The sequence below is a fragment of the Nicotiana sylvestris genome, chromosome 2, assembly GCF_000393655.2.
Source record: "Nicotiana sylvestris chromosome 2, ASM39365v2, whole genome shotgun sequence".
Taxonomy (NCBI): Eukaryota; Viridiplantae; Streptophyta; class Magnoliopsida; order Solanales; family Solanaceae; genus Nicotiana; species Nicotiana sylvestris.
In genome coordinates this window covers 96,782,758-96,793,138 of record NC_091058.1, presented here as the reverse complement: position 1 = coordinate 96,793,138, position 10,381 = coordinate 96,782,758, and positions in this window count along the sequence as shown.

The following is a 10,381-nucleotide window of genomic DNA, read 5'->3' as shown; positions in this document are numbered from 1 at the left end:
CTCACAAAATCCATAGTAACTCTCTCCCACTTCCACTCTAGAATAATCATCCGCTGAAGTACGCCACCCGGTCTCTGATGCTCGTACTTTACCTGCTGACAGTTGAGACACCGAGCCACATACCCTACTATATCCTTTTTCATCCTTCTCCACCAGTAGTGCTGCCTCAAATCCTGATACATCTTCGTGGCACCTGGATGGATGGAATACCGCGAGCTGTGGGCCTCCTCCAATATCAACTCCTGAAGCCCATCCACATTGGGCACGCAAATCCGGCCCTGCATCCTCAACACACCATCACCATCAATGGTCACATCCCTGGCATCATCATGCTGAACCATATCCTTAAGGGCAAGCAAATATGGATCATCATACTGGCGCTCTCTGATGCGGTCATACAAGGAAGACCGAGAAACCACACAAGCCAACACCCGACTAGGCTCTGAAATGTCTAATCTCACCATACGATTGGCCAAAGCCTGAACATCAACTGCAAAGGGCCTCTCCCCAACTGGAATGTACGCCAAACTCCCCATGCTAACCGCCTTCCGGCTCAACGCATCGGCCACCACATTGGCCTTCCCGGGTTGATACAAAATGGTAATATCATAATCCTTGAGCAACTCAAGCCACCTCCGCTGCCTCAAATTAAGATCTTTTTTCTTGAACAAATGTTGAAGACTGCGATGATCGGTGAATACCTCACAAGATATGCCATATAAATAGTGCCTCCAAATCTTCAAAGCATGAACTATGGCAGCCAACTCAGTCATGAACAGGGTTGTTCTTCTCGTGGGGCTTCAACTGACGAGAAGCATATGCAATCACTCTACCCTCCTGCATCAACACACAGCCAATCCCAACTCTCAAAACGTCACAATAGACGGTATAAGAACCTGAAGCTGATGGTAACACCAATACCAGAGTTGTGGTCAAAGCTATCTTGAGCTTCTAAAATCTCTTCTCGCACTCGTCCGACCATACAAACGGAGCACCCTTCTGCATCAACTTGGTCAAGGGCGAGGCAATAGATGAAAAACCCTGAATGAACCGGCGATAATAACCCGCCAAACCGAGGAAACTACGAATCTCTGTGGCTGAGGTCGGTCTAGGCCAACTTTGTACCGCCTCTATCTTCTTCGGGTCGACCTTAATACCCTCGCTAGACACCACGTGACCTAGAAAGCCACTGACCCAAGCCAAAACTCACAAGTGGAGAACTTTGCATAAAGCCTCTCCTCCCTCAATCTCTATAATACCAATCGCAAATGTTGTGCGTGCTCCTCCTGGCTACGCGAGTACACCAATATATCATCAATAAAAACAATCACGAACGAATCCAGATATGGCCGAAATACACTGTTCATCAAATGCATGAACGCGGCTGGGGCATTAGTCAGCCCAAAGGACATAACAAGAAACTCATAGTGCCCATATCTAGTCCTGAAAGCAGTCTTCATAATATCTGAATCCCTGATCTTCAACTGGTGATAGCCTGAACGAAGATCAATATTGGAGAATACCCTTGCCCCCTGAAGCTGGTCAAATAAATCATCGATACGGGGCATAAGATACTTGTTCTTCATTGTTACTTTGTTCAATTGCCTGTAGTCAATGAACATTCTCATTGTGCCATCCTTCTTTTTCACAAATAGAACCGATGCACCCCACGGTGACACATTAGGCTGAATGAACCCCTTATCCAGGAGTTCCTGAAGCTGATCCTTTAGTTCTTTCAACTCTGCCGGTGCCATACGATATGGATGAATGGAAATGTGATGAGTGCCCGGCACCAGGTCAATACCAAAATCAATATCCATGTCCGGTGGCATGCCCGACAGGTCTGCAGGAAACACATCGAGAAACTCCCTCACAACTGGAACCGAATCAATGCTAGGAATCTCAGCTCCAACATCCCTCACAAGAGTCAAATATGATAGATAACCTTTCCCAACCATACGCTGGGCTTTTAGAAAAGAAATCACCCTGCTAGGCACATAGTCAGTCACGCCACTCGATCCTCGGAACACCCGATATAGCCAAAGTGACTATCTTAGCATGACATTCAAGAATAGCATGACACGGAGATAGCCAATCCATGCCCAGAATAACATCAAAGTCCACTATGCTCAACAACAATAAATCAACTCGGGTCTCCAGACCCCCAATAGTCACCAAACATGACCGATATACATGGTCTACAACAATGGTATCACCCACCGGTGTAGATACATGAACAGGTAAGGCAAGACATCCTCGGGTCGTACCCAAATGATGAGCAAAATATGAAGACACATAGGAATAAGTGGAACCGGGATCAAATAATGCAAAGTTATCTTTGTGGCAGACTGAAACAATACCTGTAATGACAGCATCCGAAGCAATAACGTCGGGTCTGCCTGGGAGTGCATAGAAACGGGACTGACCGCCCCCTGATCGACCTCCCCCTCTAGGGCAACCCCTAGCTACCTGACCTCCACCTATAGCTGGCTGGGCAGGTGGTGAAGTAACTGGAGCAGAAGTCGAAGGCTGACCCCTCTGCTGAGATGAGCTAGTAGCACGGTGAGGACACTCCCTCCGCATATGGCCAAACTCTCCAAACTCATAGCAACTCCCGGGTGCTGGGAACTGGGACTAAAGGGAACCCCTCGTGCCAGAGTGGCTAGCTGATGCACTCGGCCTGGAAGAACCCTGAGCAGATGGAGCATGAGACAAACTCTGTGCTGGAAGAGCGTTGAGAGATGGCTGACTTTGCTGAGAACCCTGATAACCATGACCAGAAGATCCACCTCGGTACTCAGGTCGAGCTGATTAAGCGGGCCTAAAAGAACGACCCCGACCCTGCTAGAACTGGCCCCTCGAAAGAGCGCCACTAAAACTGCCAGAACCTCGAGGCCTCTTGACCTCCTTCTCCTCTCTCTCCTAACGGCGAGCCGTCTCAATATCACGAGCAATATGAACTGCATCCTCGAAGGAAATACCCAGAACTCTCTCTCGAGTCATCAGAATACGAAGGTGATAATTAAGACCATCCACGAACCTCTTAATCCTCTCCCGATCAGTAGGAACTATCCATGAGGCATAACGAGCCAACTCAGAAAATCTCGCCTCATACTGAGACACAGTGATATCTCCCTGGTGAAGCCACTCAAACTGTCTACGCAACTCCTCCCTCTGAGACTACGGTATCCACTTCTCCAAGAAGATAGTGGAGAACTCCTGCCAAGTCAAAGGTGCTGCACCTGCCGGCCTATGCCGCTCAAACGCCTCCCACCAAGTGAAGGCCGCTCCAGCAAACTGAAGTGTAGTAAAAGCCATACCGCTGGACTCAAGAATACCTGCTGTCCGAAGCATACGCTGACACTTGTCGAGAAAACCCTAGGCATCCTCGCCCTGAGCACCACTGAAATAAGGAGGCTGAAGTCTACTGAACCTCTCGAGACGACGCTGCTCATCGTCTGGCATAACTGGAACCCTGTACTCCTGAACGGGTACCACTGGCTGAGCTAGAGGTGCCCCTGGAGTCTGTAATCCCTGCACTACCTTCTCAGGTATGTGAGCAGCGGGGGTCTGATTGCCTCCCCCGGCCTGCGAAGTAGCTGCTGCTACTGTGGTGACTGAAACCACCTAAGCCAGGCCCGTACAAACTGTCAATATCTGGGCCAATGTCTCCTAGAGGCCCGTTATCACAATGGGCACAACAGGTGCCTGCACTGGTGTTGCTGGAGCCTGGTCCTAAGCTGGGGCAACTTAAGGATCCACAGGTGCTGCCCCTACTACTCTGCCTCTACCACGACCACGACCGCATCCACGATCTCTAGTAGCCTCAGAAGGTGGTACTGGTGGTCGTCCGGTACATCAGGTAGCTCGAGTCCTCACCATCTATGAGAGAATGGAATAAAGAGAAGTTTAGTATTCGGATCAACAAGTTCGCACGACAAGAATTTCAAGAATGTGGAATTTTCCTAACAGGTTCTGCAGCCTCCCGAGGATAAGTACAGACGTCTTCGTACCGATCCGCGAGACTCTACTAAACCGGCTCAAGACTCGCGAGACCTAGTAACCTAGGCTCTGATACCAACTTGTCATGACCCCAACCCCGGCCATGATGGCGCCCAACACAATGCTAGGCAAGCCTGACCAACTAACATCTCACAACCTCTTTATTTATGATTCAATACCAAATTTTGGGATTTAATACCAATTTGATATAAATAGAAGTATGAATTTAATATATTAAATGTGCGGAAACCATAATCACGAAAATTCTCTGTAAAACAGCCCACTAATCCGGTGTCACAAGTGTGAGCCTCTAATACAAGGTTTCAACAATCTAATACAGGCGTGTATCTCATCTCAACATAGCACCACGTCATATGGTTCCTTATCTCGCCATGAGTCTATACATACAAAAATCTCTCAAATCGGACCACAAATGGCCCCTCAAATCCCAAATTTAGAATTTCAATTTCAAGTCCTAATTTCTTACAATTTGGCTATATTTTTATGAATTTCAAGGATGATTTCACAATATAATCATATATTTAGTTCATAGGACTTACCTCCAATCACTTCCCGTCAAAACCCCCTTCAATTCCCGTCTAAAAGCTCTCAAGGTTGCTCAAAAATGGAGGAAATGGGTTTGGGTTCGCGGATGAAATGTTTTTAACATTCTGCCCAGATCACTGTAGCTAACTCTATGCGATCGCATTCAAGCCCCTGTGATCGCATAGACCAAAAATTCCATGGTCTCAAATTACCCTATGCGATCGCAACAGGCCCTATGCGATTGCAGTGCCTTACCAAACAACATTGTGCGATCGCAACCCCTTCATGCGATCGCATTGAACAACCAAACAGCCCCTAAAATCCTTCTATGCGATTGCAACCCTTTGTGCTATGCGATCGCATAGAGCAAAATTGCTTTGCACTAACTGCTGCATTTCTGCAGCATTTTCCAACTTCAAAAATTTCCGTTAACCATCTGAAATCACCCCGAGGCCCCCGGGACCTCAACCAAAAGCACCAACATATCTTAAAACATCATCCAAACTTTCTCCAATAATCAAAACACCTCAAGTAATACTAAAATCATCGAATTACATTGAATTCAAGCCTAAATTTCTTAAAAATTTCTGAAATACGCATTTGATCAAAAACCCGACCAAGACACCTCCGAAGGATCTGAAATTTTGCACACACATACAAAATCATCTAATAAAGCTACTGCAACTCTCGGAATTCCATTCCGACCCCTGTATCAAAATCTCACCTACCAACCGGAATTCGCCAAAAATACTAACTTCGCCAATTCAAGCCTAATTATACTCCGGACCTCCAAAATCAATTCCGATCACACTCCTAAGCCACATATCAACCCCTAAAGCTAATCAAATCACCGGCGATCACATTCGAGCCCTCTAACTCAATAGTCAACATTTGGTTGACTTTTCCAAAACAAGCCTTCCTTAAAGAGACTAAGTGTCTCATTTCCTATCAAAACCAATCCGATTTAACTCTAACACACCGAATACCGATAACAAAACATGAAGAAGCATAAAATGGGGGAAACGGGGTAGTAACTCACGTGACAACGGGCTGGGTCACCACAAGTACTCCGACCGTCTGAAGTTTCAATATTTTCCACTTGCGCAACAGTTTCTTTTCGGATACCACTCATATCATCCATCTTAGCCTTTCCCTTTTCTTTCAGATTACTTGGAGGAGGAGGAGGTGGAGGGCCTCTAAATCTGGTGTGATATGCTGACGATGCCAGTATATGCGAACCAACCCTAGGGGATGGGAATAATCAAAATAATGAAAAGTGCAAAAAGGTAAACAAGTCAGTAAGGATTCTGAAAAGCATTTGCAGTATTTAAACACGTATTGAGAGAATGTAAATTTAAATTCTAATTTGGGGAACCTCCTTGTGCCCAAGGTAGGCCTAGATACAAGTAGATTTGGAGAGATTTAATGCTGATAAATGCCTCATTTCATTAATGTAATAAATAAGATGAACCTAAAAATGACAATAAATAAATGAGTTACTAATGACGTCTACCTTATTACATTCGAATTTCAAAACGACTCAAAACAGTTAAACCTAATCTACTTGGTCCCAGAACATAGTAGCAGCCTCGATCAGCACGTTGTTCGGTTGGATGTCCAATAAGGGAGGTAAATTTCCAAAAACCCTTTTCACATAATTTTTGTCGCTTGGCGGAAGGTTTTCCCACCAATATAACAATAACGGTGGTATACTTCAGACCATGCCAAACCTGGGAGCTTCATGCCTCATTTTCTGCAAAAATAAACAGAGTTAGGCCCTTGCCCCTCCGGATTCGACTACTTACACATTAACGATTATTATGTCGGCATTTATCTCTCCAAATAATGCACATATCGTGGTTGCGCCCGATGGGATTATGGAAATCCCGGCAGACTTTGACAAGGCTTTCTTAGAGGGTTATTATGCGGACAACATATTAACCCAGGCTAGGTTTGATCATGATGCATGTACAGTTATTATCAGAGTAAGGTTTCTATAGAAGTCTCGACTGGTACCCTCAAGCGGACAACTTGAGAGGGAAAGGCACGGAACCGTCGACTACACCACTGATCGACTAGTTTTACTGCAAATAAGCCTTTTCAAATTTAAAGGGTGTTTTTAGAAGAGTGCGGACACTCATCAAGAACCACTATAGTATTAGTACGCACGAGTGGAATATGATATTGAGTATGAAGTTATACAAAAGAAAATAACATGTTGCCAAGTATTTGCACCATGAATAATGATAAAATGCGGTATTTAATAATTGTAAAGATATTTAAGAAAGAAAAACAAGGAGACAAGTCAGTTTCCACAGTAAAAAGTGATAAAACAGAGAAATCATAAATGAATAAAGATAGGCAAATGAATTCACATAGAGTGGGAAGGGGAAGGGGTGTGCAAGTATTAACGAAATAATAAAGACATGCTTAAAGACTAATTCACAAACAAGTTTGTTATGGTAAGAACCTAAAGATATCCCCAGCAGAGTCGCCATGCTGTCGCGCCCCCTTTTTCTCGTGAAATCGGGTTTCGACATTTCTGGGACAACTCCTTTTCGAGAGGGTAAGGAATTAGAATTTAAAGAGTCACCACCTAACGGATTAAGTTGCATCAGAGCACCTAGAGCAGATAACTCACGTTACTAGTTTACATCACTAAAGATCGGGTAAGAGCTCGAAATTACCTTGAGGGAAAGGTGTTAGGCACCCCTCGAGGTCCACAACAGTGGGTCCCGACCGAACATAAATTAAGCGAATTAGTCTAAAAGGGAAGAAAACAATTTGGACAAATACAATATTCAATTTATTTTAAAAAGGAGTATAGGGGGTGGTCCTAAGTTTTTTAACCTTTAGGATCATTCCATGCAATATTTTGTAACTCTCTCAAGTAGGGGTGTTACTCATAGCATTAGCACACGAACTATCATCTCCTTACTACCCAATTACTATTTTTAAGTTGTTACTTAAGCGCTCTAGTAGTTTCTAGCTTGTTCCTTATGCGTGCACTACCCGTCCCTTACCTATGGTCCTGGAGGTATTAGGACCTCTATTTGGGAATGGTTCTAAACCAACCTATGTTACTTAAAATTGTGAAATCTAGGCGACAAACAAATACGAATAAGACTTTCAGATAAAGAACAATCATGGGCTCACATTGACCTCCACACATAGGCAACAAAAGCACGCAATTGAATCAGCAAACTTTATTAACTTTGGAATCCTATAGGCATGATATCTATGTGAGAAAATAGAGTGTAGAGATAGCTTTGTTAAGGCAAGAATTAAGACCTATTTGTTTGCCTACTGATTTTATTCAGCATGAATATGGGCATTTCAGGCAGTAATATGTCACAATTATAAACCCAGAATCATTATTAAGTCCTAGATATATTGCTTAAGTGATTGACAATAGCGAATGAATTCAGGACTGGTCGACAGAATCCTAAAGGCATGATTTCAAATTACTGAATTGACTTAAACCTTATAGACATGATTTCTAAATTTGAAATTGATTTTAATCCTATAGGCGTGATATATTTTACTGATTGATTTAAACCATATAGGCATGATTTCTTAATTTGAAATTAATTTTAATCCTATTGGCATGATATCTATTGATGGATCGATTTAAACCCCGTAGGCACGATTTCTAGGTTTGAATGGATTTAAATTCTATAGGAATGATATATATTAACTGTGTACTGGCAGAAATTAAACAGATTGCCAGGAAGAACAGTTAATTCAAACAACAAGATCCTATAGGCATGCTTGCTAATACACATTTATTGGAAACATGTACAGATACTATGAGTGGGATTTCTAATATACGAAATTAAATGAAAGTCCTATAATCAGGATTTCTAGTATGCCAATGCAAAGTACAGAAAAATGATCATGAAAGCCCTATAGGCAGGATGTCTAAACACAGTATAGAACTCACACAATTTTCACTTAACGAACATAATTGACAGCATAAATAAATCCTATAGGTAGGATTTCTACCCAGTTTTAACAAAAGATATAATAAGAAACCCCCCAGCTTTACTAAATATCCCCGAATCTGTTATTACATAATTATTACAGACCAGAATAGCCAAATGAATTACATAAAGGTATCAGTTACACTATAGGGAGCCTTCATAGGCCCAAATAAACCTTGGAACTAGGCCTTCCCACATAACAGCTTTGAAGCATAGCAGTGATTCATTCACAACACATTAGAACCAGGCTTCATGTGTATCAAAGTTCTCAAGGGCCTCAGGGAACCCAAGAATTTCTCACACCAGAACCACACATTCAGAAAAGGGAGCTTGAGAGATTGGAAAACCAGTTCCCAATGCGTCATAGTTCAAAGGAGTCTTGTCGACCCTAGCAGTGCTCACACTAGTGTGGTTAAGAACCTAAGGGACTAAGAGTGTATAAAAGAGAGAAGGGGCAGGTTTTTTTAAAAGATAGTTGGATTTCAGAAGAAACAGGATTTAGAACATAGAGTTGCAGGCAAAAGTGCACCAATGAAACATATAGAATTCATGCTTAAACACATAGTTCAAATAAGTTGAAGTCTAGTTAATCTAAATACTCATGCTAGTAATTAAAACAACTATGGCTCAATCACAGAAACATTTATGTAGAAACGATTAAACTGGTCATACATATGAATTGCACAGGCAGGGTATATGAGTTGAGCAATAAAATTAATTGATTACATGTCTATAGTGTGCAAGGTTCAGAACAAGTATAAAATTAACAAACAGTGCATGAGACAACTTAAACCTTAGGCTAAACTATGAAAAAGATTCATATTATTCAAAATAACTTAGTCTTAAGCCAACAATGTTACTAAATGAGATCATATAATCATATAAAGGACAAAGTTGTGCTAGGAATTGAAACAAACTAGTCAAGCAAAGCATGAAATTGCAAAGGTTAGGGCATACCAGTTAAGTAAGAAAATAAGCAAGTATGCCACAACAGGGAAATCCCAAAATAACTTGGCCTTGGCTTTCAGCCGGCCAGAATCAAAAGACACTTAGCACAGAAATCAGGACACCAGAGAGAGCTTAAGTTTTTAGTAAGAAATATGAGAGTTCGAGTCTTGTCTTTAAGGGGAAAGGGGGAAGGGTTTAAATAGTACTCAACTAGACAGACAAATAAAGTAATAATTCAAACACACATAAGTAAGGAATGAAAATAGAAGTAGAATCAATTCAAGTCGGATTCAATCAATTAGTAGAACATAACCACGTATAATCAGGTGAGTACTATTTAGACTAATATATAGAATCAATCAATAGTCAAGTACCAGATCAAATAAGGTAAGAAAATAATGAGAACATGTAAATCGAACAAAATAAGGAAATATTAGTACCATACAAGAAAGGAAAGACTGAAATCTCAGTAAAGATTTTAAAAACCTTAATTTTGGGGTAAGTAAAGTCAACATAAATAACCAAAAGGAAAACTATAATAAGGATGCACAGAGATGGAAATACTGAAGATTAACATAGATTTAGTTCGTCTTTGAAAAATCAGAAACCCTAAATTTTAGGGTAGGTAAAGTCAATCAGAGGTAATAAAGAAATTATAAACATAGAGATAGATATACTGAAACATTAAAGAAAAAATGCTGAAAATAAAAAATTATTTTAGATTTGGAAAGATCTTGAACCCAAAAAATGAATTCAGTGGTAGTGCCATGGAGAAAAGGATCACATGTTTGGAGAAAGATGTTGGAGTGCAGAGACCTTGTTGAACAACTGATCATTTGGCAACCAAGGATGGGTTCTTCTTTGTTCTGGTATGACAACTGGACATGCTTAGGGGCTTTGTA